Source organism: Onychostoma macrolepis, chromosome 16 (genome assembly GCF_012432095.1).
Source record: "Onychostoma macrolepis isolate SWU-2019 chromosome 16, ASM1243209v1, whole genome shotgun sequence".
NCBI classification, from domain to species: Eukaryota; Metazoa; Chordata; class Actinopteri; order Cypriniformes; family Cyprinidae; genus Onychostoma; species Onychostoma macrolepis.
The window spans coordinates 25,153,916-25,170,311 of NC_081170.1; the positions used below are offsets into that span (position 1 = coordinate 25,153,916).

Consider the following 16,396-nt stretch of genomic DNA (forward strand, 5'->3'; position numbering starts at 1 on the left):
CATTATTTTGTACATTATGACGCAGTTATAATGCCTTATACATAATTATTATAAGAAATGTTTTGTTCTCAGGGACAGATGACGACACTGAAAAATTAATAAAATGGCATGCAAAAAATTAAACACTATTTACAGGGCGCCGCAACGCAGCCCAAAAATGCTTTGAGTAAGTTTTCTTGTTGTTGGCTATAGTTTTGTAATGTTTACTCATATAAAAGGCATTCTTTACTATGCTTTTCTATTTGCATATATTAGACAATTTGTCATTGAGCATGGAATGGAGGGAAAGGTGAATCCCACCAAGGTGAAGAGGAAGTGGGAAAATCTTAAACAGAAATTCAAAGTAAGTGTCCCTATTACATTTTCTGAATTATATTGACTATACTGTATACAGATATGTGTGTCTTTGTTTATATTGTTTTAGAATCTGAAAGCCCCTAGAACAAGGGTTAGCACTGAGGGAGGGGAGGCCGCTGCCACTTCTTGGAAGTGGTATAGTTTAATGGATGAGGCACTGGGACAGAGGCCATGTATTAGTCCTTCTGTCATCATTGACTCTGCTGCCCAGGACATGCTGGTGATCTCCCCTCCCAATAAAGAGCCCAGCACATCTCTACAGAAGAGGAAGAAGAGGGACACAGAGCTGGTGGCTGTCTTCAAAAGCATGCAAGAAAGAGATGAAGCGAGAGAAAGTATGAATATGGAGAGAGAGGAGAAAAGCACTTGAGAGAGAAGATAGAAAGGAGATGGAGAGGAAGACAGGATAGAGATAGGAGAGAATTGGAAGAGAGGAGAGAAAGGGAATGGAGAGCTTGGGAAGAAAGGAGGGAGACAGAGCACAGAGAGAGAGAGAGGAAAGGAGAGTCAGGGAACAACAAGTGAGAGAGGACAGGCTTCTTTCAATTTTGGAGTCCTTTCTCAAAAAGTAATGTTAGTGTTGTATTGTCCTCTCAGTCATTTTTTCCTGCAATTATTTAAATGCTTTTCTGTAATTAATATGTATTTGTGTTTATTTCAACATTTGGACAGGATGCTTTCATTTGTGCATATTTTGTTTATTTATGTTCTCATTGAACATGAAAGAAATTCTAGTCTGTTTTCTTTATTCAAATATGTTCACGTAGAAATGACATCATACAGTATATGATATATTTTGATAACAGGTTGCATTTGTTAGCAAGCAATAAGTGCAATGAACTACCAATGAACAGTGATTTTTCTTGATTTAAATTTTGGTTTAGCCAAAATTAAAAGATTATCTTAAAATATATATTTTTTTTCAGGTTTTCCCTTTAAAAAAAATAAAAATATGAAATAAATAAATAAATAAATAAATAAATAAATAAATAAATAAATAAATAAATATAATAATAATAATAATAATAATAATAATAATAATAATAATAATAATAATAATAAAAGAGGATGCACAAAGAATAGCCGTAATTTCAAAAATATTTTTGGAATAAAAATAAATGGTTTACACAACAAGATGGGAGGATCATGCATTGTAATCATGTTCCAGTAGTGCAGGGATGGCAGCATCTGGGGCAGACACTGCATCTGCTAGGCAACTTCTGAGGTTGTCCCCAGGAATCTGCTGGATTGCTGGATCATTATGTTGGATGGCATCAGTGTCGACATGGAGGGGGCATTCTGCTCTACATTGATCTCATCAGGCTGCTGCTCATCAGGTAGAGCTGCTGCACATAAATAGTACCTTAGCACTCTGGCATCATGCACTGCACCAGGAAACCCAGCAAAGACATTTAGAAAGAGGCCTTTGTGGTCACAGATGACTTGGAGCTGAAGTGAGTGGAAGAGCTTCCTGTTGAAAAAATCTTCCCTGTTCTCAGCAGGAGGCTTAATTCTGATGTGGGTCCCATCAATGCTGCCAGCAACATGGTGGAAAGCTGGAGAGTCAACAAGGTTGGCAAACCCTGTACCAATTTCCTCCAGTTCATCTGGATCTGGCAGGTGGACCACTCTCTTGAACATCTTTAAGATGTCATGAGCAACTTGATGAATAATACCATGGATGGTAGTGCGGGGGATGTCAAAAGCCTCTGATACAGCACGATAAGATGTACCACATGCCAGCCAATAAACAAAAACCCCAACCTCCAATGCTTTACCCCATCCATGATCTTGCTCTGTTTCCAAGATCTGAACAAGTGCATTCAAGCTTTCCCTGGACAAACGGAAGTCTTTTCTGATGTCTTCTTCACCAAAGTATAATCGGAGGACAGGTGTGTTTGCATTGAGAGAACAATACCTTGTTCTTATAGCAATCTGAATAAAAATCAATTTTACTTGAATTAAAACATATTTATATTTTAAACATATAATGGTAACACTTTACAATAAGGTGTCATTTATTAACATTAGTTAATGTATTAACTAACATGAACAAACAATGAACAATGCATTTATTACACTATTTATTCATCTTTGTTAATGTTAATGAAAATACAGTTGTTCATTGTTTATTCATGTTAGTTCACAGTGCATTAACTAATGTTAACAAACACAACTTGTGATTTTAATAATGCATTAGTAAATGCTAAAATTAACATGAACTAAGATTAATAAATGCTGTAGAAGTATTGTTCATTCTTAGTTCATGTTTACTAATGTTGTTAACTAATAAACCTTATTGTAAAGTGTTACCCATATAATATTTTAATAATGCATAGCTAACATTTTACAAATTTTAAGTCAAGTCAAGTCACCATTTGTCAAGGATCAGGAAGGAGGACCCAATAGCAGAATGAATGACAAAGGTTTATTAACAAAACAGACTGATACAGGAGGGTAGTGACGTGCACATGTAACATCAAAAAACACCATAAACAAGGAGACAGCTGGGGAGGACCACTGGAACAGTCTCGGACAGCAACTGGCAGATTACAATGGCAGCAAAAGGAGCGGCAAGACCAGGCAGATAGAAGGGACCAAACAAGGCACCATAGAGCAGAGCGCAGATACTTGTTGACTGCCGACTCCGAAGCAGACCAAGTGCCAGGCACAGAGAACCAGTGGCAGGACTCAAAGGAACAGGTCAGGACAGGACCTCTAACACAAGAGACAAGACAAGGCTCCACAGGCACACAAATTACTCCAAAGCAGGCAGGGGATAAATAAAGCAAAAGAACTAATAAAAAGGAGGGTAACAAATAAGTAGTCATTACTCATTTAACCAAAACACTAACTTAAAATATAGCAAACAAATACAAAACAAGATCAAGACAAGGAGAACTGAAATTATTAAAATAAAAGCAAAGACAAACAAAAATGCAAAACAAGGAGCAAGACAAGAACATTAAACCACAAAGGACTAAACAAGACGAGAACACAAGACCAACCAGACAAGGCGACAGAAACACGTACTCAGCCACATCCACAAGCAGAGACAAAGACAGTGACAGAGGGGGGTGAGAATGACAACGAACCAGCAAAGACAATAGGTCAAGGGGCCCTATAAATAGGGAGGAAAACACACGAGGAACAGGTGAAAGCAATACACTAATAAGGACTCAACAAGGGCTAACAAGAAGGTGTGGTAAAGATGAAACAAGGAGGAAGAGCTAGAGAAGCACATGGCCGACAAAAACAAAGCCATGTGCTAACACAAGACAACACACACAGGGCCGAACCCTGACACCATTATATATATAGCGCCTTTTATAATGCTGATTGTGTCAAAGCAGCTTTACAGTATTAAACAGGGAAATAGTGTGTTGTTCTCCTCTGGCCAGACAAAACCAGCAGTTTAATTCTAGGCTGCTACAAAGTCAGATTGAACAGAGGACTCATTTAATTTATAAATTTATAAAAGTGTGGCTAAAAATAAATAAATTTAATACTTTTATTTTGTAATACATTGTTTACAAATTTAGATTTGGTGAAGTTGGTGAAATTAATACATATAAAAATTTTCTCCATTGTGCAGATTTTCTTTGCTTCTTTCGCAGTCTGTTGTTGGTGTGGACAGTTGAAAGATAGTACATTTTTACTCAGATTTGCTCAGAAAAAGGAACGGTTAGCACATATATTTTTAAGGTAACAATTTGAACAGCTGTGCTGTATTAACATTCAGTGCTGGTCATGTCATGTGATAACATTGTAGCACACAACGCTTTGAAAATTTGTTGCATAGTGTATACTGCCTTACACACTATTCTTAAAAATGTAGTAGGCGGTATGCACTGTGTGCTGGGCAGTAAGCAGTAAGCAAGTATGCCATTTCGAACACAGGCCATATATGCATTTAATCAAATTAATCTGAATTAGGATGAAAAATCTGATATAATACACATTTACTCTATGGAATTAATTCTAAAAATAATACAATAAAATAGGTTAGAACTGAGATAAACAATAAACTAAATGTTGTCTATAGAAAACAAATGCCATACTACAAACAAGTATTTTTCACTCAACAGTTATAAAAGTAGTTATTTGTTTAAGCCTAAGAGTCTGGTTTGAAATCTAATTTATACTTGAAATAAATAAACAAAAATAAAAATAGATAAAAAAATAAAATAAAAAAAAAGATGTAAAAAAAATAACACATGGTTATGCTGTTAAATAAGTCTTTATATAGACCCTTTTTCTGTTAGTAAACATTGTGACGTCTTAGGTGGAGGCAAAAAGATTCCACTGACCGCTTTACTAACGCTAGCTATGAACAATAGCTGGAGAAAATCCGATTTAACCTGCATATGTACGGTCACTCACTGTCCGGGACCACAATTGCTATTTGAAAAGTTTAACTTTAACGGACGAAACCAGATTGGCCGACCCGCACACGCTTTAAAAGGATGGACGATCTGACAGGATTACCTCCGGTTGAGTGACTCACATCTAACATGTACTGTATAGTTAAGACAAACTCACCGTGTCTATCTAGTCATGAAGATGTGTATATATTTCAATTTCAGCAGGCAACTGTTTTTACAGCTACATATTCCAGCCACAATTAATCACAACAATGTATATACAATTACAAATGATTAAGCATATAAATCCGAATATTCACCAGAAGAGACGGACAGCAGCTCGTAAGTGTTGCGATACTTAGTCATAGATCTGTTGTTTAAATTATTTACTTGCTGTTGGGAAGGAATACTTTCGTTTCCCTTCTATTTCTATTCTGCATTTTCGTTGAGGTTTCGTTGTTTGATTGCACTTTCTGTTAATTATAATAATTTGCACCTCGGCTAAGAAGGAACCTGGATCATTTTCAGTGCTCCTTGCAAGCGAAGTGTTAGTTTCGTCTCGAGTTATTTGCACAAGGCTATTGGCTGGGCCAATCAGAAGCCGGCCACAGCTGTTTTCACGGTAGTGTGTTAGGCTGTATTTATCAGAGGTCCGAGCACTGACGCGGAAGCGTTCAGCCTCCTCGTGTGAAGACCGACGAGGGTAAAGACCATCGACTTTTCCTGCGCGACTTTAACCGAGCAACGACTCCGGCGACACACTTAAGTATCTTTTCTTTTTCCCCTTCCCTTACACACTCTCCGTTTCCATCCTCTTTCCTGCCACCTCTATCATGTGTTTCCAAACTATTCCGGTTCTCTCTCAACCACGCTCTAACGTCCCACGCAGACGGCAACGTAATCCTGCTAACCTGCGCCTTATCTCTACCTCCTTCACTACACCTCTTTCCTTCTCTGTGGGTCTCTGGAATTGTCAGTCAGCTGTCAACAAAGCTGACTTCATTTCTGCTTTTCTTTAAAATCCACGCTCAGCATCTTGGGCTTGACTGAGACCTGGATTCGTCCAGAAGACTCAGCAACCCCAGCTGCTCTCTCTACTAATCTCTCTTTCTCTCACACCCCCCGGCAAGTTGGTCTGCTCATTTCTAACAATTGGAAATACTCAACCCGCTCTTCCCTATGCAATTACAACTCATTTGAATCTCATGCCATTACTGTGTCAGCTCCGATAAAACTCCAGATCGTGGTCATTTACCGTCCCCCTAGCCAAATTCTAGCCACCTTCCTAGAGGAGCTGGACGGGCTGCTGTCCTCTTCGTGGAGGATGGCACTCCACTCCTAGTCTTTGGTGATTTCAACATTCACCTAGACAAGCCTTATGCTACAGACTTCCATGCACTCCTAGCTTCGTTTGATCTCAAACGCCTTACCACTACTAGCACGCACAAATCAGGCAACCAACTTGACTTAATTTACACACGCAATTGTACTGCAGATAACATTCTGGTACAACCGCTACATACTTCGGACCATTTCTTCATTACATTTACATTACACTTTGCTTCTCCTGTGCCACCAACCCCCCTACCAGTTACTTTTAGACGAAACCTGCGCTCCCTTTCTCCTTCCCATCTCTCCTCTGTAGTATCCTCCTCTCTTCCTTCACCCACCCATTTCTCATCTCTGGATGTAAACGCAGCTACTGAGACTTTATGCTCTACCTTAACCTCTTGTCTAGACGACATTTGTCCTCTCTCCTCTAGGCCCGCACGGGCTGCTCCTTCCAACCCCTGGTTATCCGAGGTTCTTCGTGAACATCGGACTACACTCAGAGCGGCAGAGAGAAAATGGCGCAAATCAAACGATCTGTCGGACCTCAGTAGGTACCAGTCTATGCTCACATCCTTCTCTGCTAAAGTCCACACTGCCAAATCCTCACATTTCCGCAACAAGATCGACAGCGCTCCAGACATGCGTAATCTCTTCAGAACATTTAATTCCCTCCTCTGTCCCCCTCCACCTCCTCCCTCCACCTCTATTACAGCTGATGACTTTGCCACTTTCTTTACAGACAAAACTAGATCAATCAGTGGTCAGTTTTCACCTCCACGCACACAGGACCCTCACCCTACCACATCCACTGCTAAAACTCCCATCTTTTCTTTCTGTCCACTCACTGAAGCTGAAGTATCCAAGCTTCTCCTCTCCAACCATCCTACAACATGTCCTCTTGACCCAATCCCTCACACCTTCTCCAAGCAATCTCACCCACACTCTTACCTGCACTCACACACATCATCAACACATCCCTACTCACAGGTAACTTCCCCATTGCGTTCAAGCAGGCTCGGGTAACCCCACTGCTCAAAAAACCTACATTAAACACTTCTCTTATAGAAAACTACAGACCTGTCTCTCTCCTTCCGTTCATAGCGAAAACACTTGAACGAGTTGTCTTCAACCAAGTCTCACTGTTTCTTTCACAGAACGACAAACTGGATGCTAAACAGTCAGGTTTCAGGAGGGGCCATTCAACTGAGACTGCGCTTCTCTCGGTCACTGAAGCCCTGCGAATTGCAAAAGCCCATTCCAAATCATCAGTCCTCATTCTGCTGGACCTATCTGCCGCTTTTGACACTGTCAATCATCAGATACTCCTGTCCACCCTCTCATCACTGGGCATCTCTGGCATTCCACTTCGCTGGTTTGAATCCTATCTCACTGGTAGGTCTTTCAGGGTGGCCTGGGAGGTGAGGTATCCAAAGCACATACACTGGTCACTGGGGTTCCTCAGGGATCAGTTCTTGGACCCTCCTCTTCTCCACATACACTACATCACTGGGTCCCATCATACAGGCACATGGATTCTCATACCATTGCTACGCTGATGACACACAGCTCTACCTCTCTTTTCAACCAGATGATCCAACGGTAGCTGCAAGGATCTCAGGTTGCCTGGCGGACATCTCGGCATGGATGAAAGAACATCACCTGCAGCTCAACCTGGCAAAGACTGAGCTTCTTGTCCTCCCTGCCACTCCGACTCTACAGCATGACTTCACGATCCAGTTAGGTTCATCAACAATAACCCCATCAACTTCGGTCAGAAATCTTGGTGTAATCTTTGATGATCAGCTGACCTTCAAAGACCACATTACAAAACTGCTCGATCTTGCAGGTTTGCACTATATAACATCAGAAAGATCAGGCCCTTTCTGACAGAGCATGCTGCACAACTTATTGTCCAGGCCCTTGTCATTTCTAGGCTGGACTATTGCAATGCTCTTCTGGCTGGACTTCCGTCTAATACAGTCAAACCTCTACAAATGATTCAGAATGCAGCGGCACGACTGGTCTTCAACGAGCCCAAAAGAGCCCATGTTACACCTCTCTTTATCTCCTTGCACTGGCTACCAATCACGGCTCGCATCAAGTTCAAGACACTGATGCTTGCATATAGAACAACCACTGGCTCAGCACCCGTTTACTTGCACTCTCTATTAACAAACTACATCCTCCAGAAATCTGAGATCTGCTAGTGAGCGACGCCTCGTGATACCATCACAGAGAGGCGCAAAATCACTCTCTAGATCATTCTCATTCACCATTCCTGGCTGGTGGAACGATCTTCCCACCTCTATCCGGAATGCTGGATCCCTGTCAATCTTCAAGCAACAACTGAAAACTCATCTCTTTCGACAGCACTTGACTTCATCCTAAACTTAAAAAAAAAAAAATTATCTTTACTTATTCCTTCCTTTGGTAGTTTGTATTTATTTGAACAATGCCTGAGACTTGGTGTTGCAAGCACTTCGTATGTCTGATTGCCTCTTCAAGATTAATCGCTCTATGTATTCCCCAATTGTAAGTCGCTTTGGATAAAAGCGTCTGCTAAATGACTAAATCTAAATGTAAATGTAAATGTAAATCGTCAGTTTGCTGTTTTACACACGCATCCATATATTATTTCAAACACAAGATAGTAGTGAGATGCATAAATATAATACTTAATATAAATATAAACAAAATATAATACTTTATTGAATCTTTCCTGATAAGAAGTGTGTGCTGCAAACGCGAGGATTTTAGACGATCGTTTCTGTCAGTCCGCTCGTTTTATCTCGTTTAAACACAGCTGTCATTGTTTTTTTTGTCTGGCAGTGGCAGCAGGTATGCGTTAAAATTTCAAATTGGAGCCTCTACTACATTGATTCTGGCACCCAACATCACAACAAGATGATATTTTAAGATCCTTGTCAAAGCAACTTTACAATATCAAAATAGGAAAATAGTGTGTCAATAATGTAAAATGACAAGATTAAGCAATCAATTTTCAGTTAAAGGCATTTCATTATTGAATTCAGGGATGTCATCGTCCAGCTCAGTTCAGTTTAAATAGTATCGGCGATATCGCTGGAAATTAAGTGTAAGAGAAACCAGGCTCAGTCGGGGGGCCAGTTCTCCTCTGGCCAGACGAAACCAGCAGTTCAATTCCAACTGCAGCAAAGTCAGATTGTGTAAAGCAGTGGTTCTCAAACCTGTCCTGGGGAAACCCAACCACAACATATTTTGTATGTCTCCCTCATTTAACACACCTGATTCAACTCATCAGCTCATTAGTAGAGTCTGCAAGACTTGAAATGGGTGTGGCCTATGAGATAGACATACAAAATATGTGGTGGCTGGGGGTCCCCAGGACAGGTTTGAGAACCACTGATGTAAAGGACCACTGGTGTATGGTTCCTGTGGTCTTGTCCCGATGGCCGTCTAGGTGATGAAGTCTTCACTGGGGATCTGTCTCTGGGGCTCATCTAGGTGTCCTGGTCTCCGCTGACATTCAGGGCTGTAGAGGTCATCTCTAGGTGCTGATCCACCATCTGATCTGGATACGGACTGGATCCAGGTGACTGCAGTGGCTATCTGGGCTGTATACGGACTGGATCGGGTGGCTACGGTGACCTCAGAATAAGAAAAAAACTGACTAATATTAGCGTAGATGCCATTCTTTTTAGCTGTGGGCGACATTAAAGCACTTCTGGCAAAGATTATGGGAAGAGCAAAGATGGAAGAAAATTCTTCAAGCATCCAATCTAGACAGAGCTGTGGACTCTCACTACATGGATGGAACTGTGTTCGATGCATTCCGTCCAGCAGTGTGGCAGGCACTGCGTGCTGAGTACCCGATCAGACTAGACCCAAAATCATTAAAGGGAGAACAGCTGGGGGAAACAGAAAATCCAACCACATATTTCAGACAGCTGAAAAGATGGAAACAAGAAACTGAAGGGAATCCAGAAGGAGACCCATTAATGGCAACATTGTTTAGAAATGCTGTGATTGATGCCATGCCACAAGCTGTAAAGAGCAGGCTGGAGGACGTGGTCGGCTTAAACTCTAAAAAACACAAAGAGTTCTGTGACCATGTGTCTCATGCAGTGGAGCAATACAGAAAAAATGAACAGAAGCTCAAGAACCAAGAGAAAGAGCTACAGAAAAAATGTACTCAGTTACAACTTGAAGAACTAACAAAAAAGAATAAGAAAAAGATTCAAGCTTCATTAAAGAAAGTAGAATCAGAACAAATGACACTGATGTCCCCAGTAAATGCTAGGAGTTGCGCCGACTAATCGACTAGTCGACTAGTTGACTTTAATGCTCTGCCATGACGCTTTAAGCTTGACGTCGACTAGTCGCTGGTCCTATAGAGGGCACAACAGTATAAGAAATCTCTGAAGGACTTCCACATTTACGCTCCGTTTCCAAACAGTTAAAATGACAAATAAATGCATACTCTGACAGCGCTCCACAAGACATGTGTGATTATATTACTGGATGCTATAAACTGAACGGGAGAATGCACGTTTTATACAGCTTATAGTACAGGTCAGTTAATCGCCATTCTAATATAATGCACTGCTGCTCTGTAACGCACACACATAGGCTTCAAGACAGTAGCGCGTACATCATGCGCAGATCGCGTGTGCACAGAATCGTTCAGCACGGAAATGTATTATCAACACTGTTCTGTTATTAAACTATTCTAAACTAAATCCCTTAGCTTCACTACTAGTAGAGAGTCGCTGCCAGGTAGAATTAATTCACACAGGTAATCGCTCTCACTAATGCATTCATATGAATGTAATCTTTACTGTGCTGCTTTATCTGTATCTGATTTAGAACGAGCAGAAATCTGTGAGAAATATAACCACCCAAAGACAAAAGAACTGATAAAAATTAGCTGTTATAGGAGCAATAGGCATGTGGGCAGCACTGCGTCATATGCCATAGCTGTGCACAAGGTGTTTGTCACAGCTGCAGACTTATTTGTTCATTAATGACGTCATCAGTGACTAGTCGACTTTGACTCGACTTTCATCACATAAAAGTCGACTTTAAAGGGGTCATATAATGCCATTTTTGTACAAGCTAATATGATTCTTTAGGGTCTAAATTGAAAGTTTGTAATATACTTTAATTAAAAATTCTCATTAGTATTGTAAGAAAACACTAATTTTACCTGCTCAAAAACAGCTCTGTTTTCAGCACACGGTTTTAGTGCGTGTGTTTTTAAATGCTAATGAGCTTTGCTCGCCCCGCCCCTCTGTTCTGTGGGGCGTTTTTGACACAACACACGTGGAGTGTTGCCTTGACAACAGTTGAGGGTAAGATGTGCTTGCCTATACAAAAGTAAATATGTGATCAGATAACATAACTTATTCTGGCATAATATTGAAAAACATCAATTAGAGTATTTATAGTCTTGGATCATATGCATTTGCAGAATGTAAACAGTATTTTGCAGGTATTGTGTTACCATTAATTTTCATGCAGTTATAACTGTTTTTATTTATTTAAATTTTTACATTACTTCTTAACAGACACCGTTATAAACCATCTACAAAAGTAAGCTTAGTGTAGAGTTATAATGTTAACTTTAATATCTGCGTACACAGTTTGTAATAACACAATAACCATAACGTTTTGTTCATTATAAACGTGGGATTATTAAGTATATTGAGAACGTCGTAAATAGAAAACATGCATGTACCCTGAATATAAACATTAGCCACATACATCGTGAAGCGTGCTAGCGATTTGCAAAGATTAATATAAAGATTAATATAAAGGTTAATTAAACGTTACACTCACTTCTTCTGGAGGTTCAGCAGGAACACGAATAGTTGGTCGCTATTTTAGCTTCCAATTTTAACAACTAAAGCTGATCAAGAACCTAATTTGCAAATTGAAATAGAGGGAAAGACCACCCCAAAGATGGTAGACACAGGAGCTGTTTATACTTGTGTAAATTCAAATTATGCCTCACATCTCCCCTTGTCTGGAAAATTCGCAAAGACAATAGGATTCTCGAGACAAATGCAGCTAATTCCAATGACAGCTCCAGTGTGTCTAAAAACAAAAAATAAAAGTGCAACAATGCCCATTCTTGTGTCAAATCAGACTCCTGTTAATTTATTAGGGAGAGATGCATTATGTAAATTGGGGCTACAAATTTGGTGTTCTCCTGAAGGAGTATATATAGACACAATAGGAATAGAAACTCAGATGATGCTTGTAGAGCCAAAAGCAAATGTTTACTGGATAGGACAGATAGAACCAGATGTGAGACAAACAATTAATAAATGGGGAAAGTTTATTGAGGCACAGATTCCAGAAGCACAGTTAACAAAATCGAATTTCCTTGTACAATGATATATGATCCCGAAAGAGATGAAAAAATGGAAAAGAAATAGCAGGAAGAAACTAAAGGACAAAAAATTTAAATAATTTCACAGCACATTATAATAGGTAAACAGGGAGCAGCTCTGAGTATACCTGAATGTGAATTTGTGAAAAAAATGGTTCAATGTAACAGATTCTGTGCCACATGTGTCTTTATATGTAGAAAGATCTAGGACCAATGATGAAAAAGGCAGAACAAAGCAAATGGGAACCAACAGAACATCCATTGATTTTTCATTCAGCTGACAAAAATTACATCAAAATTTTGTGTGCAACCAGTTTGATGGGAATGCCTCAGGAAGTAGTTATCAGTAAAAAGAAACTGACGCAGATGACTACAACATCCGAATTGATAGACACTACTGACACTGAACTATTTAAGGAAGTAGAGCGTCAGGTACCAACTGAACTATGGTCTCAACATGACTCTGATGTGGGAATGATAAAATCAGCAAACCCAGTGAGAGTACAACTTAAGCCAGATGCATGTCTGCCCAGAAAGTCGCAATACCCTTTACGTCCTGATGCTGAAGCAGGTATAAAAAACACTACTGTAGGTTTACTGAAGGCAGGAGTATTAATAGAAACAACTAGTTATTGAAACAGACCAATTATGCCTGTGATCAAAGCAGACAAAAACAGATGGCGTCTTGTGCATGACTTACGAGCAATCAATGATATACAGGTGCATCTCAATAATTAGAATGTTGTGGAAAAGTTCATTTATTTCAGTAATTCAACTCAAATTGTGAAACTTGTGTATTAAATAAATTCAATGCACACAGACTGAAGTAGTTTAAGTCTTTGGTTCTTTTAATTGTGATGATTTTGGCTCACATTTAACAAAAATCCACCAATTCACTATTTCAACAAATTAGAATATGGTGACATGCCAATCAGCTAATCAACTCAAAACACCTGCAAAGGTCTCCTGAGCCTTCAAAATGGTCTCTCAGTTTGGTTCACTAGGCTACACAATCATGGGGAAGACTGCTGATCTGACAGTTGTCCAGAAGACAATCATTGACACCCTTCACAAGGAGGGTAAGCCACAAACACTCATTGCCAAAGAAGCTGGCTGTTCACAGAGTGCTGTATCCAAGCATGTTAACAGAAAGTTGAGTGGAAGGAAAAAGTGTGGAAGAAAAAGATGCACAACCAACCGAGAGAACCACAGCCTTATGAGGACTGTCAAGCAAAATTGATTCAAGAATTTGGGTGAACTTCACAAGGAATGGACTGAGGCTGGGGTCAAGGCATCAAGAACCACCACACACAGACATGTCAAGGAATTTGGCTACAGTTGTCGTGTTCCTCTTGTTAAGCCACTCCTGAACCACAGACAACGTCAGAGGCATCTTACCTGGGCTAAGGAGAAGAAGAACTGGACTGTTGCCCAGTGGTCCAAAGTCCTCTTTTCAGATGAGAGCAAGTTTTGTATTTCAAGTCAAGTCAAGTTGAGCTTTATTGTCATTCCGCTACATGCGGGGGCATACAGTGGAACGAAATGTCGTGCCTCACAGGACCACGGTGCTACATAAATACAGGCATACAACAATGGAGTAAGACAATATAAACCTATACACAACTATCCTACTGATAGATTTTGACTATAAATATACTATCTATAAAAAGTACCTATACAAACTAAAAAATACAAACTATACAAACTATACGAATGCTTCAGATAAATACTGTACATGTGCAAGGAGAAACATTGAGTTCAAGCAGCTGGCTGGGGAACAGTGCAGGAGGATTTGTAGTGCATGAGCATGTAAACATACATATATTACTGAGTTATTTTTGTGGGATTTGTGTACACACAGCAGTGTGTGTGAAAAGTGACTAGTGCGCATAGAGGAGGAGAGTGTGCTACTTCACACTCCATTACTTATGGACTACTTCACTACTTCATTTAGAAACCAAGGTCCTAGAGTCTGGAGGAAGGGTGGAGAAGCTCATAGCCCAAGTTGCTTGAAGTCCAGTGTTAAGTTTCCACAGTCTGTGATGATTTGGGGTGCCATGTCATCTGCTGGTGTTGGTCCATTGTGTTTTTTGAAAACCAAAGTCACTGCACCTGTTTACCAAGAAATTTTGGAGCACTTCATGCTTCCTTCTGCTGACCAGCTTTTTAAAGATGCTGATTTCATTTTCCAGCAGAATTTGGCACCTGCCCACACTGCCAAAAGCACAAAAAAGTTGGTTAAATGACCATGGTGTTGGTGTGCTTGACTGGCCAGCAAACTCACCAGACCTGAACCCCATAGAGAATCTATGGGATATTGTCAAGAGGAAAATGAGAAACAAGAGACCAAAAAATGCAGATGAGCTAAAGGCTTCTGTCAAAGAAACATGGGCTTCCATACCACCTCAGCAGTGCCACAAACTGATCACCTCCATGCCACGCTGAATTGAGGCAGTAATTAAAGCAAAAGAAGCCCCTACCAAGTATTGAGTACATATACAGTAAATGAACATACTTTCCAGAAGGCCAACAATTCACTAAAAAAAAATTTTTTATTGGTCTTATGAAGTATTCTAATTTGTTGAGATAGTGAATTGGTGGGTTTTTGTTAAATGTGAGCCAAAATCATCACAATTAAAAGAACCAAAGACTTAAACTACTTCAGTCTGTGTGCATTTAATTTATTTAATACACGAGTTTCACAATTTCAGTTGAATTACTGAAATAAATGAACTTTTCCACAACATTCTAATTTATTGAGATGCACCTGTAGTAGAGGATTTGCCAGCTGAGGTACCAAACCCGCACACGCTACTGATGAATGTCCTTCCTGATGCAAAATACTTTACAGTAATTGATCTTTGTTCAGTATTCCACTAGCAGAGGAGAGTCGATATTTATTTGCATTTACATATGCTGGTAAACAGTATACTTACACCAGAATGCCTCAAGGGTTTAAACATTCGCCACATTTATTCAATCAAGTTCTTAAAGCTGATTTAGAGGATCTTATGATAGATAGTACTCTGTTACAATATGTAGATGATTTGATTATTTGGGAGGTCACAAACTATCCAAAACCAAAATACAATATTGCCAGCCTCAAGTAGAATACTTAGGACGATTGATTGCATTTGGCACATGAGCTATAGCTCCAGCTCAATTGGAAGGCATAAGTAAAACACCATTACCTTAAACAGTAGGACAAATTATGACTTTTCTAGGGATGACTGGCTTTAGTGCCGATTGGATAGAAAACTATGCAGTAAAAACAGCTCCACTGAGAGAAATCATAAAACAAGCAGGAATGCAACATTTAAGTAATCCATTAAAATGGAACACAGATGCATTACTAGCATTTGAGACTTTAAAAAAAGAACTACAACAGGCCCCTGCCTTGGGAAATCCTGAATACTCGAAACAATTTCATCTGTATGTCGCAAATAGAGCTGATGGTTATGCATCAGCTATATTGATGCAAGAAACTTGTAGTGGTAGGAAAAAACAGCCTATTGCTTACTACAGTACAAAATTGGACAATGTAGCTCAGGGTTACCCACCATGTTACCAAGAAGGCCTTGCAGAAGTATAGTATGCATATGAGAAAGCATCCACAATAACCATGGGGTACCCAGTAACTATTTATACTCATCACAATATTGTAGAGTTAGTAGAACAAGGGAAATTTGTTCTGACTAAAGCCCGAATTCTAGCTTATTCATCACTACTTACATATCCAGATGTTACTATTAAGTGATGTCATACAGTTAATCCAGCTGAATTAATTCCTTTGGCTTTTGAAGGAAAACCCCATGATTGTGTGACTGATTCATTGACATTTACTAGATTACGGCCAGATCTTGAGTCTACACCAATCCCTGAGGCAGAAGTCACTTACTTCGTAGATGGTTCTAGCATTAGAGATCATGTAGGAAATCATACAGGATATTCAGTAGTGAAGAAGGACAAC

General features: G+C 39.7%; 1 pseudogene; it reads left to right on the forward strand.

The window, feature by feature from the left end:
• The first annotated feature begins 3,294 nt into the window (after positions 1–3,294).
• On the forward strand, positions 3,295–8,577 carry LOC131522462 (uncharacterized; annotated as a pseudogene).
• The last annotated feature ends 7,819 nt before the right edge of the window (positions 8,578–16,396 follow it).